This window comes from Pseudorca crassidens, chromosome 3, assembly GCF_039906515.1.
Source record: "Pseudorca crassidens isolate mPseCra1 chromosome 3, mPseCra1.hap1, whole genome shotgun sequence".
Lineage (NCBI taxonomy): Eukaryota > Metazoa > Chordata > Mammalia > Artiodactyla > Delphinidae > Pseudorca > Pseudorca crassidens.
In genome coordinates this window covers 107,060,211-107,079,181 of record NC_090298.1, presented here as the reverse complement: position 1 = coordinate 107,079,181, position 18,971 = coordinate 107,060,211, and positions in this window count along the sequence as shown.

The following is an 18,971-nucleotide window of genomic DNA, read 5'->3' as shown; positions in this document are numbered from 1 at the left end:
AGATTTTCTTTCCCTAGGAGATATCTATGTATCTATATATTGTACATAGCTTTATTTTTAAACTAACCATTCTTATAGTACACTATATAAGATTTGAGGAATTTCTATGGATATATATTACATGATCTCTATAATAAACATACTTTACAAATGATAGTTGGCCTAAGGACCAATTTAAGAGAGAAGAAAATGAAAACATAAACCAAAAAAGTCTAATTTTTGAAGATATTTGTTTTCTATCCAGAATGAGCTAAAATAGGCAACTACCGAGAAACTATGAGGCTGTCACTTGCTATGAAGTTTGAGAGCAAACAACCAGTCAGTACTGACTGTCCAATTATAGTTTAATAGTCAGTGAAAAAAATTAGCGTTTTAGTTTTAAATTTCTTTTGGATTCCCTATATTCTAGCCACCTTAAAAACAGCAGGAAGGAAAAAGTGCTGTAGCTGTGTATTAATAAACTAAAATTCATCTGTAAAGCTGATTTCTGGTATTTCTATTCCATAGGCTTCTATGTGTACTGAAAGGTTTTCTGTTATTTACTTACTCTCCTTGACTATAAGACCTACCCATTATTTTATCCTAGATCCTCAGAGGCTAAGCACAGATCAAGAACTTATAAAACCCAGCTTCTTATTTAGACTCTTTACCACTTTAAAAGTTACTTCCTGGTACCAGATGTACTGAGAAGCTGCTAAAAGTGGGTCACAACTAAAAATAATGGGTCAATATAAAAAGACTTAGGAATTAAGAAAAAATATTTGACCCCTAATTTCTATTTAAAATATATATTTTTAAAATCAGCTTTGTTTTATGATCATTCAAGCATTATAAAACCTAGTTGGAAGTTACTTCAAAGCCTTTTTCACTGGCTTTTCATTTTGTTAGTGTTAATACAGAATAGAAATAGCAGGCAAGATTTAGAATTCGAAACAAACCTCAGAACCTACACAGTTCCCAAGTGCTTGTATCTTGGGAAGAGAACAAATGTCAAACATCACCTACTTTGTACCTTTTACCTTAAATAAATTTAAATTTACAGTTAAAATAAAGGAGCTTCTACATGTCTCTGCACTGGGAAATGGTCTCAGTCTTTATTGTTGCCATAGACGTGTTTCAGGGCATTAGGCAAGCCCGAACCCAATTCTGTAGAATTGAGCTTTCATACATTCTCTGGTGACCTGATAAGCCCATGTGTCAGGTTAGTGCCTTCCTGATCACACCTCACTTAGAGTGTTCTATGAGTTAGGTTGGTCCAAGCAGATATTATTTTTCAAGAATTTTAACTAAGGAGAAAATGTGGACTGACAAATGAAATTAACAAGCTGGAGGAGAGCAGCTCTCCTCCTACACATACATACACACACACACACACACACACACACACACACACAAAACCTAGAGTGCATACATAAGCCTCAGTTCAAGCACATGCCTTTCAAGAAAACACTTACCCTCTCCAAAATCCACCCCACCTCTCGTCCTGACTAATATACCAGTAACTAGGATCAAAAACTCAGCATAGCCCAACTGGAAAAGCACTGACTCTACCAAAAAACAAAAGTATTATTCACATAAGGATCTGTAGGACCTGGCAAATCAGTTCCAGTGGGAACTGAGAGAATGTGCCTGGTAATGGGACCTGAGGGGACTAAACCAGAGTAGAATATATAGCTGAAAAATGGAGGGTTTTCTGATTGGGGATATTCTCCCCTGACTTACAAACAATGCACTTACAATAACTCCTAAAGGGAGGAGTCCTAATGAGATGAAGGTGCTAGAACTACCTTGGTGGTGTTGGCAAAGGGAATGAAAGGCTCACAGATGCAACGTGCTGGAACGGATCTATTACATAGACACAAGAACATATCACATGCCTGTGATCACCAGGAGGACAAGTAGAACATGCCCTTCATTAATACATAAACAAATGTGCTACTGAAGAGGTCACAGCAACATTGAGAAGCTCCATGATGGCTGCCCTTTGCTGGATAGGACTGATGGTAGGGATGACGTTACAGAACTGGGATCTCTACTGACAATTGACACAATAGGATTCTGGAACTGGAGAGGTGATGTAGTAGTGCTTAATCACAGGATTCAAGTTTGATGAAATTGGTATAGCTGTCAACAAGGCTAGATTGTTAACCAAGGGACCTTAATGGCTAATAAACACAGAGGCAAGCACGATGGGAAACTAAGCAGGTCCTTGCTTTATATACACTGATATTCTCCCAATAGAAATAATTACAATTCTTTATTTGCTCAGTTTCCATTCTTGAGTGAGTTCTCAGAGTCAGTGCCCACTGATTGAAGGAGAGGATTCAAGCTTAAGGACAGACTCTGTAATACCAAAGAAAGTGTACACAGTTGTAAAAGGGCATCTATGGCCATTTACCAAGTAACTGAACACTGGAAAAACGTCTAGATCTTTCCAACACTTGTGTATGCAGGATCTGAGCTATCATTGATACTAAAGGGCCCCAAACACTGTTAGAGCCTTCTGTTGTTTAAGGACATATGGAGGTCAGGTAATAAAGTTCTGGCTCATATACATCTCATAGTGAGGCCACTGGATCCAAAAATCCACCTGTTTGTCATCATTTGAATGCATAATCAGAATGGATGTACTTAGGAGCTGGCCAAACCCCTACATTGGCTCCTTGTCCTGCAGAGTAAGAGCTGTCGTGGTAGGATGTTCCAAGTGGAAGCCTCAAAAAAATCACCACTGATATAGACAGTTAATCGTAACAACACAGTAGTCTGGGTAAAACAGAGATAGTTGCACACTCCATGACTTCAAGGTCTTGGTTATACTGTGATGTCCCCTTCAAGGTCAAGAGCACCTCATACTGCCTATTGCTAAGAGAGAGGCACAGAGTTTGGCAGTCTGGTTCAGGTTTGAAGGTAGTATGTACTTTCTGAAAATACTACTCCTATCTATTTTTACTATAAGTTTTGAGAAGGGCACAGAGCAATGGAAGGCTATGCCGCACAAGTATGAGTCTTCTTAGGGTCATATAAGCTAGCAGTTCCCATGATGCTGGACATATGTGGGACAGATGAAAAAAGTGCAATATGGAGTCTCTGACATGCTACCATGGGACTTTTACACAGACCTCTAGGATTTATAAGCAAGGTTATGCCTTCAGAAAACAGTTCCTGGCATGCTACCTGGCCCCCATAGAGACTGAGCGTTTGTTCCTGAGACACCAAATGCCTATGCACATAGCACCAATTGTGAGCTGTGAGCTGTCAAATCTACAAAGTTTATAATCTTAGGCAGGCAAAGCAGCTATCCATTGGATGATAGGAATAGTACATTTGGGATTAGGCCTTAGATTGTCCTGAAGACACAAGTAAATTACAGGAAGAGTTATCACAGACCTCCTTTTACCATGTCATCTACCTCTGTTTTACGAATGACTCTCTACTGTCTTCTACCAATGATTTCAAGAGGGCTGGCATTAGGAGGTCCCTAATGACTAGTTAAACACAGGAGGAGAAAACACAGAGTTGAATGAAAGGTGGGTCAACTCTATATGTTGGTGCTGTTCAAACACGCGTTAGAGCTACAATACAGTCCCACTCACTGGTGGCACTCAAAGAGAATGTGTATGTGCACATGGATGGTGTTGTGTTTCCAATGGACAGACCTGATGCGTGGGTGGTTGGTGTGATAGGAACCTCCTCAGCCTATGACAGATGTAATCTTAAATTAGCTCAACTGACTGTTTTCTCCTACCTTTTTCCCCCTCTTGGTCTGCTTTCGTTTGAAGTATTATGGGCAATTTTATCCTGTGAGGGCAGATCACCTTAATCCAATCAGAGACCAGGCTGATTTGGGCTAGATCTTACTACTGTAAATTTCTGTCTACTTGCTTCTAGGAATGTTGTTCTTCAGGGCTCCAGACTAAGAGAACACAGTATTTAATAGTACCTCTCTCCCTTGGCTAATCCTAAACTTCAATTTTCTCTCCTCAGTACTATATAAGAATATTGAACACGCCCACTCTGCTTTTCAGAGGTTTTCTGTTTAATATCTAAGCCTCTTATCCTGTATGGTTTAAGAATTTGGCCAATTCCCTAAGGGGACAGTCAAGATTGAAGTGTACAATTTTCTGTTCTACACTTCTTTCCATGATATTTGGCCCTCTGGCCTTGGGGAATTTGTTTGACAGATCCAAACGTTGTGTCTCAGCTTTTCAACACCAGGAACTGCCTGAAGCTTTTCTGTCTCCTCTGCCTCTCAGCCAGGGTTTTATTCTCAGCCTCTTGCTTTGAGTAAATATAATGCACAAAAGTATCTGGCGGTAAAGTAACTCTCTGTGGTTAGCAACTTTGGGGGAGATAGGCCCCTCAAGTTCTAGTCACCAGGCAGTTCTGACTGTTTAAAATGCAAACAGACTACATATACACATATGGATGTATGTGTGTTGGTCTCCAGTAAACTACTCCATCATCTCAAGAAGTGCAAGTTCTCACTGTTTTGAATGAATGGATGGATGGCTGAAAATCCTTTTAAAAAGTCTTTAATTATATGTTCCACAGTTGCACTGTGCTGTTCACTATCCGAATTAAAACATTTATCTTACATATATGTATGTACTATATACAAAATACATTCTCCAACTGAACAGGAAAAACACTGTACATAAAATGTACATGAAAAAATAATGTCAATCATGCAAATAGATTAAGTTGCAAATTTTACTTGTAGATTACAAATGGATCTCTATAGGTGTGATCTTACATATGTAAATTTAAGGAGAGACTCCAAGACAACATGACCTCACAGGCAAGTATGGAGAGACACAATTCAAAAGACACTCAACGTGAAAAGGAACTTCAAGAGTTTTTGTTGCTTTTGTTTATCAGTTATAAGAAGCTACTTGGTATGAGTATATGAAAAGTCCAAGAAGTCTTCTAGAAAATTACAGCTCCTGTTTATATAGTGTGTTAAGAACTAATCCAAATTTTCTGGGAAGTAGATAACAAAATGCTTAAGATATATGATGTAGCTGTTAGTCCAAAAAGAAGATGAACCAGATATTCCTTTTTTTATTCTATGTACTTACAGACTATCTCTATAAAATTCCCTTTAATAAGAGAAAAATTTTAAAGGTCAAAATGAAAAGAGGGACTTCTGGATGGCTTTTTGAAAGTTCAGTGTTCACAAAACACAGTTGAGTTCTTTTTTTGATTATTATTTACAGAATTCACATATAATTGTAAAGTTAACATAAAATAGAAGTTCCAAAGTAAGTATCAGTAAAAGTCCTCTTTATATTCCTACTTCCCTGTCAACACGAAAACAGTCTTAAATGTGAATATATCATCTCTGTGGGTCTTTTTCCTTGTGTGCATCTATATGTTTATGTCTTTTTCTATGTGTGTACACATTGACATACACACACTTTAGGTAAGCATTAATTCTATAACTTTTTTTCTGAATCTTGCTCTTTTCACTTAATAATTAATATAGAGCATTTTCCATATCAGTTCAGATCTATTCTTTACCACATTTAGTATGGTGGTACTATTTTTTTAGTAATTTCCCTATCAATTTATATCTTTTATTTCCATATGTTTACATTTTGTGTAAAGTTGGAATAAATGTCTTTGGACAATAACCATTTGACAAATGTTTGACCATATCTATGGGACAGAATTTAAAAATACGAATCCTGTCAAAATATTTGCTAAGATACAAGCATATCTCAGAAGTATTGCAGAATGGGTTCCAAACCATTGCAATAAAGCAAATATTACAATAAAGTGAGTCACTAAACCCAAAGAGACACATGGTAATTAAAATTGCAAAAATTAAAGATAAAGAGAGAATATTAAAAGCAGCAAGGGCAAGCAAAGATTACACACAAGCAAACTCCCATATGTCTATAAGCTGACTTTTCAGCAGAAACTCTGCAGGCCAAAAGGAATTGGCATGATATATTTTAAGTGATAAAAGGGGAAAACCTACAACCAAGAATACTCCACCCAGTATGGCTTCCATTCAGGTTTGATAGAGAAATCAAAAGGTTTGCAGAAAAGCAAAAGCTAAAGAGTTCAGCACCACCAAACCAGCTTTACAAGAAATGTTCAAGGAAATTCTCTAAGCAAAGAAGAAAAGGCCACAACTAGAAACATGAACATTAGGAAAGGAGAAATCCTATTGGTAAAGGCAAATATACAGTAAGGGTAGTAAATCAACCACATACAAAGCTTGTAGGAAGGTTAAAAGACAAAACTAGTAAAATTATCCACATCCACAATAAGCAGTTAAAGGATAAATGAAACAAATATATGCAAAATATTATGTCAAAAACAGAAATTGTGAAGGAAGGAGAGGAAAATGCAGGAAATTAAGAGCTCAGAAACCCTAAAATAATTGTATATATACAGAGAGAAATTGCTATATATAAATCTCATAGTAACCACAAACCAAAAATCTATAATAGATAACACAAAAAAGAGAAAGGAATCCAAACATAACACTGAAGATATAGTCATAATATCACAAGGGAAGAAAAAAAAGGAAAGGAAAGGAATAAAAACAGTACAAAAACCCTAAAATGATTAACAAATTGGCAATAAGCAGATACCCATCAGTAATTACCTTAAATGTAAATGGACTAAATACAATAATCAAAAGACATGGAGTGGCTAAATGGATACAAAAACAAACCCCACATATATGCTGCCTACAAGAGAGTCACTTCAGATGTAAAGAGACACAGAATGAAAGTGAGAGTATGGAAAAGTGATTCCATGTAAATGGAAATCAAAAGAAAGCAGGGGTGGGTTTCCCTGGTGGCGCAGTGGTTGAGAGTCTGCCTGCCGATGCAGGGGACACGGGTTCGTGCCCCGGTCCAGGAAGATCCCACATGCCGCGGAGCAGCTGGGCCCATGAGCCATGCCCGCTGAGTCTGCGCATCCGGAGCCTGTTCTCTACAAGGGGAGAGGCCACAACAGTGAGAGGCCCACGTACCGCAAAAAAAAAAAAAAAGAAAGCGGGGGTAACAATACTTCTATCAGACAAAATAAACTTTAAAACAAAGAGTGTTACAAGAGACAACAACACTATATAATGATCAAGGGATCAATCCAAGATGAAGATATAATAATTGCAAACATATGTGCACCCAACATAGGAGGACCTAAATGTAAAGAAAGTACTGACAGACATAAAGGGAGAAATTTACTGTAACACAGTAACACTAGGGGAATTTAACACCCTACTTACATTAATGGACAGATCATCCAGAGAGAAAAACAATAAGGAACACTGGCCTTAAGTGACACATTAGAACAGATGAACTTAATAAATATATGTAGAACTTTCCAACTGAAAGCAGCAGAATGCACATTCTTTTCAAGTGCACATGGAACATTCTCCAGGATAGATGACATACTAGGCCACAAAACAAGTTTGGTATATTTAAGAAAACTGAAATCATATCAAGCATCTTTTCTGACTACAACGCTATGATACTAGAAATCAACTACAAGAAAAAAACTGCAAAAAACACAAACACATGCTACTAAGCAACCAATGCTTCACTGAAGAAATCAAAGAAGAAATTTAATACCTGGAAACAAATGAAAATGAAAACACGATATCCCAAATCTATAGGAAGCAGGAAAAGCAGTTCTAAGGGGAAAGATGATAACAATACAAATGCACCACAGGAAATAAGAAAAATCTCAAATAAATAACCTCACCTTACACCTAAAGTAACTAGAAAAAGAACAAACAAAACCCAAAGTTAGTAGAAGGAAAGAATTCAAAGAGCAGAGCAAAACCAAATAGAACAGAGACAAAAAAAATAAAATAGAAAAGATCAATGAAACTAAGAGCTGGTTCTTAGAAAAGATAAACAAATTGATAAACCTTTAGCCAGATTCATCAAGAAAAAAAGAGAGGGCCCCAACTGATAAAATCAGAAATGAAAAAGAAGTTACAACTGACACCACAGAAATAAAAAAGATCATAAGAGATTACTACAAACAACTATATGTTAATAAAATGGACACCCTGGAAAAGTGGACAAATTCCTAGAAGTGTGCAATCTCCCAAGACTGAATCAGGTAGAAATAGAAAATTTGAACAGACCAATTACCAATAGTGAAATTGAATCAGTAATTTAAAAAAATCCCAACAAACAAAGTACAGGACCAGATGGATTCACAGGTGAATTCTACCAAGTATTTAAAGAAGAGTTAACATCTATCCTTCTCAAACTATTACAAAAAATTGCAGAGGAAGGAACTCATTCTATAAGACAGCATCACCCTGATACCAAAACCAGACAAAGATATCTCAAACACACACACACACACTCACACACTACAGGCCAATATCACTGACAAAAACAGATGCAAAAATCATTAGCAAAATATTAGTGAACCAAATCCAACAACACATTAAAAGAATTGTACACCATGATCAAGTTGGATTTATCCCAGAGATGCAAGGATAGTTCAATAGTTGCAAATCAATCCATGTGATACACAACACTAACAGATTGAAGAATAAAAATCATATGATTATCTCAACAGATGCAGAGCAAATTTTTGAAAAAGTGGGTATAGAGGGAATATACCTTAACATAATAAAGGCCATACATGATAAGCCCACAGATAACATCATACTCAAAGGTGAAAAGCTGAAACATTTCCTTCTAATATTAGAAAAAGACAAGGATGCCTACTCTTGCCACTTTTATTCAGCATAGTATTCAAGTCCTAGACATTGCAATCAGATAAGAAAAAGAAATAAAAGGAATTCAAATTGGAAAGGAAGAAGTAAAACTGTCATTGTTTGCAGATGACATGATATCATACACAGAAAATCCTAACGCTGCTACCAAAAAACTACTAGAGCTCATCAATGAATCCTGTAAATTTGCAGGATACAAAATTAACATACAGAAATCTGTTTCATTTCTACACATTAACAATGAACAGAAGAGAAAGTAAGGCAATAATCCCATTTACAATCACATCAAAAAGAATAAAATACCTAGGAATAACCCTGGCTGAGGAGGTAAAAGACATGTAGTTCAAAAACTATAAGGCAATGGTGAAAGGAATTGAAGATGATACAGACCAATAGAAAGATATACTGTGTTCATGGATTGGAAGAATTGATATTATTAAAATGACCACATTACCCAAGCAATCTAGAGATTCAATGCAATCCCTGTCAAAATACAGGGCAGTTTTCACAAAACTTAAACAAATCATTTAAAATTTTGTATGGAAACACGAAGGACCTCAAATAGTCAAAACACTCTTAAGAAAGACAGGGCTGGAGGTAACACACACACAGACTTCAGAATATACTATAAAGCTACAGTAATCAATACAGTATGGTACTGGCACAAAAACAGACACTGATCAAGGGCGAAGAATAGAGAGCTCAGAAACAAACCCACACACCTATGGTCAATTACTCTATGACAAAGGAGGCAAGAATATACAATGGGGAAAAGACAGTCTTTTCAATAAGTGGTGCTCAGAAACCTGGACAGCTACATGTAAAAGAATGAAATTAGAATATTCTCTAATACAATATACAAAAATAAACTCAAAATGGATTAAAGACCTAAATGTAAGACCAGAAACCATAAAACTCCTAGAAGAAAAACATAGGCCGAACATTCTTTGACATAAATCATAGCACTATTTTGAGAGGTCTGTCTCCTAAGGTAAAGAAAACAAAAGTGAAAACAAACACATGGGACCTAATTAAACTTAAAAGCTTTTGTACAGCAAAGGAAACCATCACCAAAATGAAAAGATAATCTACTGAATGGGAGAAAATATTTTCAGATGATACGACTGATAAGGGGTTAATAGCCAAAATATATAAACAGCTCATACAGCTCATTATCAAAACAAACAAACAACCCAATTAAAAAATGGGTGGAAGACCTGAACAGACATTTTTCCAAAGAAGACATACAGATGGCTAACAGGCACATGAAAAGATGCTCAACATCATTAATCATCAGAGAAATGCAAATCAAAACCACAATGATATCACCCCACTGCTTGTAGGAATAGCTATCATCAAAAACATAACAAATAACAAATATTGGCAAGGATGTGGAGAAAAGGGAATCCTGATACATGACTGGTGGGAATATAAATTGGTGCAGCCGCTAAGAAAAACAGTACTGAGTTTCCTTAAAAAGCTTAAGATAGAACTATCATATGATCCAGCATTTCCACTCCTGGTATATATCTGAAAAAACTGAAAACACTAATTTGAAAAAATACATGCACCCCAATATTTATAGTGCATTATTTACAACAGCCAAGATATGGAAGCAACCTAATTGTCTATCAACAGGTGAATGAATAAAGAAGATATGGTGTATATATACAAAGGAATACTACTCAGCCATAAAAAAGAATACAATTTTGCCATTTCCAACAATATGGATGGATCTAGAGAGTATTATGTTTAGTGAAATAAGTCAGACAGAGAAAGACAAATACTCTATGTTATCACTTACATGTGAAATCTAAATAATAAAATGAATAAATGAATACAACAAAACAGAAACCAACTCAGAAACAGAGAGCAAACTAGTGGTGGCCACTGGGGAGATAGAAGAGAGAGGGGCAAGACAGTGTATGGAATTAAGAGGTACAAACTAGTATGTATAAAATAAATAAGCTACAAGGATATATTGTACAGCATAGGGAATATAGCTAATATTTCATAAAAACTATAAATTAAGTATAATCTATAAAAAATTTGGATCACTGTTTTATACGTAAAGTTAATATAATATTGTAAATCAACTATACCTCAATAAATAAGAAAAAATAATAAAATGACACTAATAAAAATGTTAATCATCATCATTGTAAATGAATGAATGAATGCCCTTGACTTATACTCCCTAGTGGGACAATATTTGGGTTGCTACCTGAGTCTGTGTGCCCTGAAATGCAATTCTTTGATCCCCCAAAATGCTGTCTCCTTGAGAAAAAAAATGAGTCACAAATTTTTGGGTTTCTCAGTGTATATACACATTATGTTTACACTATACCGCAGTTTATTAAGTGTGTGATAGCATTGCTGAATAAACAGCATGTAAAAAACAATGTACATATCTTAGTTAGGAATGCTTTATTGCTAAAAAAATGCTAATCATCTGACAACTCAGGTTTGTCACAACCCTTCAATTTGTAAAATAAAATGCAATATCTGCAAAGCATAATAAAGCAAAGTGCAATAAAACGAGATATGCAAGTACTTTACAATTTTACGTTTGTACTAGCATTTCTATAAGTATCTGGTTCTCCACAGTCTTAATAATACCAGATTTTATAAACAGTCTTAATCATTTTAATCAGATAATAGTTTTATCTTAGGGCTGTTTAATTTTGTTTTATATTTCACTGATACGTTGTTGATTTCTAGATCTTAAATATCACAGCTATTAACCCTTTATTATTCATACTGCAAGTATTTTCTTCAAGTGCATTTTCTAAATCTAACAGATGGTATCTTTTGCTGATCAGTACTTTTTCCAATTCTTGGTTTTGTCTTTGTATTAAACTACTTAACTATGTTTTTCAAAACCTCTGAATCCTCAGTTATTTATTGTCTACATGGTCTTTTCTAAAAGAAGGATGTTAACGTTCCAAAAATGATTGTTGATTTCTCTACTTCTAGTTGGTTTATAAATTTCAAAGCTATTTTAGGTGTAAAAGTATTTATGACACATATCTTTTGGGTAGTTTTGCCTTGTCTCAATGAATGTTTTTGCAGTAAAATTTCCACTTTTGCTATCTTATGTTTGCCATTCCTTGCTTTATATGTGTATAACTACTAATGCTCATTTTTGTTTTGAACGTTTCTCTTAGAAGCAGCATATAGATGGCCTTTTAAAGATGAAACCCAAGGGTCTCTTTCACTAATGAAGATATTTCATTCATTAAATTATTTTCTAATAACTGATATGTTTGATTTATTTTTACTTCTGTGTTTATATTTTTTAATTTCTTCTTTGTTTCTTACTTTTTCTGATATTTAAAGATTGAGTTCAGGTTGTAATAAGATGTTTTGTTTTACACTTTCTTTGCTGCATTCAATTTCTATGTATCTAAATTTTACCTTTCAGTTTTAGCAAAGTATTTTTTAAGTTAACCACTAAAACCCAGTTAAAAACCAAATTATTCTTAACACATAGTAATTTTTAAACATTTTTTGATGACTCCTGGAATTCTGCAATATAATGATCTTATGGAACACTTGGAAAGCTTTGGAGAAGGCAAATATGTTAGGCCACTGAGAATCTAAACTAATGAGTCAACCTAAGCATATTGGTGGCCTAATTACAAAGTACTACAATGAGTTTTTAAGAGAGCCCAAGACAGAAGGTTAGGGCCCGATATAAGAAAAACAGTTTCCATTCTCCCTTTCCTCCTGCACATGAGATACTGTAAACACTCAGCATGCTCACAATGCTTTCCCTCTTTCTTTCCCATAAAAAGGAGCTGTCATAAAAGTTCCCAAAATTCATCTGTATTAGCTAAGAAATGAGTGAAAAAATTTGAAGTGCTCCATAATGTCACCGGTATTTTAAAGAAATCCTAGATAAAGTAAATCAAGCTCTCATATGTGGAATTTCAGATATTATCCAGTTACTTAGAAATAGAATCTTAGCAGGACTGACTTTTCTTTTGTTCCAGAAATCACAATGCCAGCTATTCTACTAACATTAAAAAAAAAAAAAGAAAAGACAAAGTTTTATCTAGAAAATCAGTATTAACTAAGACCATTGCCTCTGGAGTCAGACTGGTTAGGTTTTACTCGTAGCTCTATGACTTACTATCTTTGTGACCTGGGTTCATAACACCTCTGTGCCTCATTTTTCTCATATGTAAAATAAATAGCATATAGCGCTTACTTCGTTAAATTATAATGATAACTAAATGAGGCTAATATATGCATATGTATACACTACACACAAATACATTCACACACCTATTTAACATTTAGCACAGTGCTATGCCTTCATGGCATATTGTAAGTGCTTAATAGATATTAGTTATTTTTACCAAAGAGAACATGGTATTTACTGTATACCTCATGATAGCTTCATACAAAAATGAAATCAAATCTTAAGGAAATGTTTCTCAAAAGGGAACAAATTTCTAAAAGAAATTTAGTTTACAGATTGTTTCATAATGAACACTGAATAACAACATAAAAAAGTAACATTTTTAAGTGATTTATATTGACTCCCAATAAACAATGAAGGTAAGACATTTAACAAGGAAAATGCTACCTTTCCACTTAGGCAATTTTTTTTACTTCTAATTTGAAAACAAATTCTTACAAGACCTCTAAATAGTTCATATGATTATGGCAAGATGATCATTTTGCTTCATTTCATTGTTACTTCTTTACCCAATGTATAATCATACTCATGCACTTCCCACTTAAGGCACTCCTGACTCAAATCAGATTGGCAGAATTCTAGTTCTAACTCCACACCTCACTGGCTATGTAGTTTTTTCCGTCTTTCGGAGCAAAGTATTTAATATGTTTATGCTACAGTTTCCTCAGTGGGATGAGGTAGATTTATAAAGCCCCTAACTGGCTACCATGTGGAATATTATGTCAACTGAACCCACAGATACATATATATATATATATATATATATATATATATTTTTTTTTTTTTTTTTTTTGCGATACGCAGACCTCTCACTGCTGTGGTCTCTCCCGCCACGGAGCACAGGCTCCAGATGCGCAGGCCCAGCGGCCACGGCTCACGGGCCCAGTCACTCCGCGGCACGTAGGATCCTCCCGGACCAGGGCATGAACCCGAGTGCCCTGCATCGGCAGGCGGACTGTCAACCACTGCGCCACCAGGGAAGCCCCACAGATATATCTGAAAGCCCTCTGGAATCTTTAAAGCCTGGTAAACAACACCAGGGGCTGGTATATCCAGATTAAACTGGTCTTATCCCTGCCTCAGCCCTTGAGGGATACAGTGGCTCAAATTTCTACATCTATCATCAGAAGACACAATTTTCCGAGGTTATAGGGAAAACCTTGAAGTTTGCCCCCTGGTGCCAGATGTTAGTAAGACACGAACATCCTCCAGGAGTAAATAATATCTCAAAGACCATCTGTGGAAATGAGGAAGATCCAGAGTGTGATGGCCATCTCAGAAAATTTCCTTCCATCCCATGCTGTACCACTATTTGCTAGAATGGTATATATTATCTGTATGTACCAGATACAAATGGAGTTACAAAAGGAACCAGGAGTTGTACAGAGATCCTTGGGATCTGAAAAGGTGGGGTGCAGTGCGGGGGAAAAGGAAAGGTCAGAAAATCTCTTCTCCTCTCCATCTGCTTCTTTGACTTTTTTGCCTCTGTCTCTCTACACCTATTTCTTTACTTCTGTCTTCTTATTTTTCTGTGTATCTCTCCCTCTCTCTTTTGCCTCCCCATCTCTCTCTTATACTTTTCTTCACATCTCGTGTTATCTCCCCTTCCCTCATCCATTTTTTGATAAGTACCAAAGAAGATAGGCAGTTTGAAGAGACTTACCATAAAAGTAAACAAATTGTATAATAGACAGTGTGTCCGTGATTGGAGATTAGCCCAATTCCTTCTCCAAAATGCACCTGAACTTTGAATTCTCTAAGTTTAGAGCCAGCATACTGTTCTAGCTTCTAACATTCTCTTTTGTGTGTATTGTAAATCAATCCTAATTGACTTTTACTTACTCTTTCTAGCCACATTAACTTATCCTCCTCAAAATGTCCCTTTCATAATTCTATTCTGCTCCAGAGCAATAATGAGTCACTACTGTCTTTTGGATCAAATTTTAAAGAACTAGTCCAGCACTCCAGGTTGCCCTGTAACCACCCAATCTCATTTCTAAATTGACTCAGCACAGCTCATCAACTGTGAAGCCAGCCCCTCGTCATCTCACCACTTGATTTCTTCAGCTTCTCTGTTTGCTTGGAATGTTTTCATCCCCGTGAATGGCCACACTCTTTTACTGTATCTATAAAGTCAACTATTTCAATCTCTACAGCACCTTCCAATTATAGCATTTTTAATCCTAAGATTAAAGTTATTTTGAGAAACGAACAATATTCTCACATTTATATCCCTAGTACTTAAGAATATATATATATATTTGCTATAAAACACCTTAAATCTTGACTGAGTTGAATTATAAATTCTGCCTCTGACTACTTAAATTTTCTACAAATAGGTGAGTCTTCCCTGACAATTCTAATCATGATAATTACCCTCTATTTCATATTTTCTCTTTGCTCTTATAATTTAAAAATTATAAGACTACCTCATTACCCCATTTTTACACTTTTACATCTGTTATCTTTATATTATCTCCTAAATTTGAATTTAAGTTTACGGGAGTGAGGGTACATACTCTGTTATCCTCTTTATTCCTGCTTAAATGAGTTGTATCAGGTTGTCAGCCTCTGAAAATCCTTCTTGAGTGTACTGGTGGCCTGACGGCTCTATGCGTGAATGGATGATTAAATAAGTGATCAATATTAATTGGAGGCATTTGCTTGTATATCTGCATTTTTACCTTTCAGTCCATCATAAAGAATTAAGTAATTCACTTGGATCCTTTCCTCTAAAGTACAGGAAGGAGTTGACGCCATTTGGATTTTTAAAAAATTTTTGTCTTTGTTTCTCTTCTTTACCACAGCATAAGAAATAAAGTTCCACAGCGTGGAAGAAATAGGTAAAATTTTAACACTTATTTACCTTTTTTTCTTTGACTTTATGGAAAAAAAAAGCATCAACAAAACCTGTGTTAAGCTTAAACTTTTCCATAATATTATCCTAGGTCTCACACTGTTAATCACAATACAGTAATACTAGATCCCAACCTAATAAACCGTAATATCTTAAGTAAACACCACCAACCTTACCTAGAATTTGACTATACAATAATCATAGTTTCCACAAATTTCTTAATATCATCCAGATTTAGATGAATGGCTAGTAAATATTTTCCACATTTGAAAAATCTTATCTATATCCTTAAAAACAAGTCAACTTTTCCAGTCTCAACCTAGTACTTTAAAATTTTAATTTTTAGAGTTCAACAACTTATACATGTTAGTGTGCATTTCCAGATTAAAAGGAAAGGCTGTAAGTTTATTCTAAAATGGAATTTAAATTACATATTTCCATTATAAAAAATGAAACAACATCAATAAAGAGAAAGCTTCCTCTCCCTGCATCCTTGCCTCCAATCTACTGCCGTCCTACTGTTCTCATTTTTCCAGGGAGAAAATTTTCATAGATTTACATAAATACATTTGGATATATACAAATATTTAGTTTGTGCTTTAGCTTTTTTATTGAAAAGTAATGCTTACACATGGCAAAATTCAAAGACTACAAAAGCATATACAAACATAGGCCTCTTTCCATAAACAAGACTCCAAGTCCCTCTCCAAGAAAAACTGTAAGCTTATACATGTGAAACTGTACATGGATATATGTGTTATGTGTGTATAAGAGATGTGTGCAGATACCGACATAGTGATAGGAAGAGAGAGAGAGTATACTGGGTTAATTTAGGCAATGAGGAGAAGAATATATTATATTGTTTTGGACCGTGCATTTTTTACTTAATGACAATCTTTCCAAATCAGCATAGAGAAAATGACATTATTTTTAACTACTGCATAGCAGAGTGGTATCAATTTATCCAACCTTATTGATGAACATTTAGGTTCTTTAAAGTCTTTTGTCATCACAGATAATGCATCACTAAAGTGAATTCTAAGTACATCTTTGTGTACATGAGTGAGTGTGTCTGTAGCAGAATTGTTGAGTTAAAGGGTATATTTTTCACTTTGGTATATATTGCTCTGCAAAGAAGTCAGAACAGTTTTGATAATGTCTTTCCATATATCTTCCAGATGTCGTATATTCCCAAATGTTTTTCTGTATGAAGTAGTTTAGTATAGTTATTTAGAGTACAAAATCTGGTGACTGATTGGGTGCAAAATGAATTCAGCCACTTAATCAGCTATGTATCTTTGGGCAAGATACTTAACTTCTTTGTGCCTCAGTTTCTTCTTTTGTAAAACAAAAGTTTATTCAATCAATAAACATTTATAGAGGACATATTGTGAGCTGGGCACTGTTCTATGTACTGAGGATCCAACAGTGAACAAAATAGGGAAATATACCTGTGTCCATGAAGGTTAAACTCTAGAGGGGAATAATAAATAACTACTCCTTAGGGTTTGTGGAAGGTTAAATAAATTGATTCGTGTAAAGAACTTAGAACAGCGTCTGACACATAGTAAATGCTCAGTAAACATTTATTATTGTTATTTACTATTATTATTACTACTCCTACTATATTGCTATCATTGATATTACTTGAACAAAAGAAAAAATAACTTCTCAATGTTTTAATTTCTACTTTAATAATTTTACCAATACTGAATATGTTTATAAGTTTAAAAACGTTTGAAGGGGCTTCCCTGGTGGCGCAGTGGTTGAAAGTCCACCTGACAATGCAGGGGACACAGGTTCGTGCCCCGGTCCGGGAGGATCCCATATGCTGTGGAGCGGCTGGGCCCGTGAGCCATGGCCACTGAGCCTGCCCATCCAGAGCCTGCGCTCCGCAACGGGAGAGGCCACAACAGTGAGAGGCCCGCATACCACACACACACACACACACACACACACACAAAGTTTGAGTTTCTTTTGCTGCAAGCAACTGCTTTATACCTTAGCTCATCTTTCTACTGCCTAGTGGTCTTCTCTGAATACTTTGTAAAAGCACTCTATACATTTAAAAAGTTACCCTTTATATGACATCATTTACCATGTAGAAATTTAAATATTTAAAATCTTTAAATGTACTAGTATTTTGATTGCTACATTTCTGGATTTGATGTCATACTTAGAATGGCTTCATTAATTTAAGATTACTATTTTTGTTTATTTCTTTATTTTTATTTCTTTCTTTATTTTTGGCCACTGCTATGCAGCTTGTGAGATCTTAGTTCCCTGACCAGGGATTGAACCCAGGCCACAGCAGTGAAAGTGCCAAGTCCTAACCACTGGACTGCCAGGGAATGCCCAAGATTACTACTTTTTAAAAGCCCTTATTTTATTCAGGAATGTTAATACTCTTGCATTTTTAAAAATTTCATAATAGATGTAAATTTCAGTTTGCAAATTCAGGAATGTCGAAAATATAATTTTACTTTTTCTTGACTCAGTTTTTAATTTGAATCCCTATCCCGCTTGGCTGGTAGGAAGCCTCATGTCAGTCTTTTTGTTTCTCTTTAGTCTCCTTGAGACTGTGAAAGGTTCTAGGGACTCTCACAATGCCAAATTTGGGAAAACAGCCCACATCGATTCATTTGGCCAAACAAGGTGCCTCCCATCAACACAGCAACTCAGAACTCACAGCTTAAAAAATGCCCTGCTTAAGACAAAGAAATCTTTTGTTCTAAAACTACCCATGACCTCATGTACCTAGATGCACTCCCCAGGCATTTCCTCCCTGGGGTCCTGCTGCCTGGCTCAGGGCATGTTAGGAAAGCCTGCACAGCCATCTGTCCCATGTCTCTTTCCATGGCTCTCCTTCTCTCAGTCCTCTAAAATTTCTCTCTAAGTTTGTGATGACCTCCACTAACCCCTGATTCTGTCCCAGACATTTTATCAATCCCATTCCAAAGCTTAAGTTTTTCAAAAACAAAGCCAGAATTTCTGCTTGACCCAGCTCCATCCCTTATGCAATGAGCAGGAAGAGTGACTAAATACTTAAATGGGGCAATAGGAAAGGAGGAAACACAAGTAGAAGAAAAGAAAACAGAGATGAATGTTTAGTTGTAAAGCAATAGAAATTAACTCTAGCTACATTAAGCAGAAATATAATTCATTAAAAGGATATTAGGTAACTC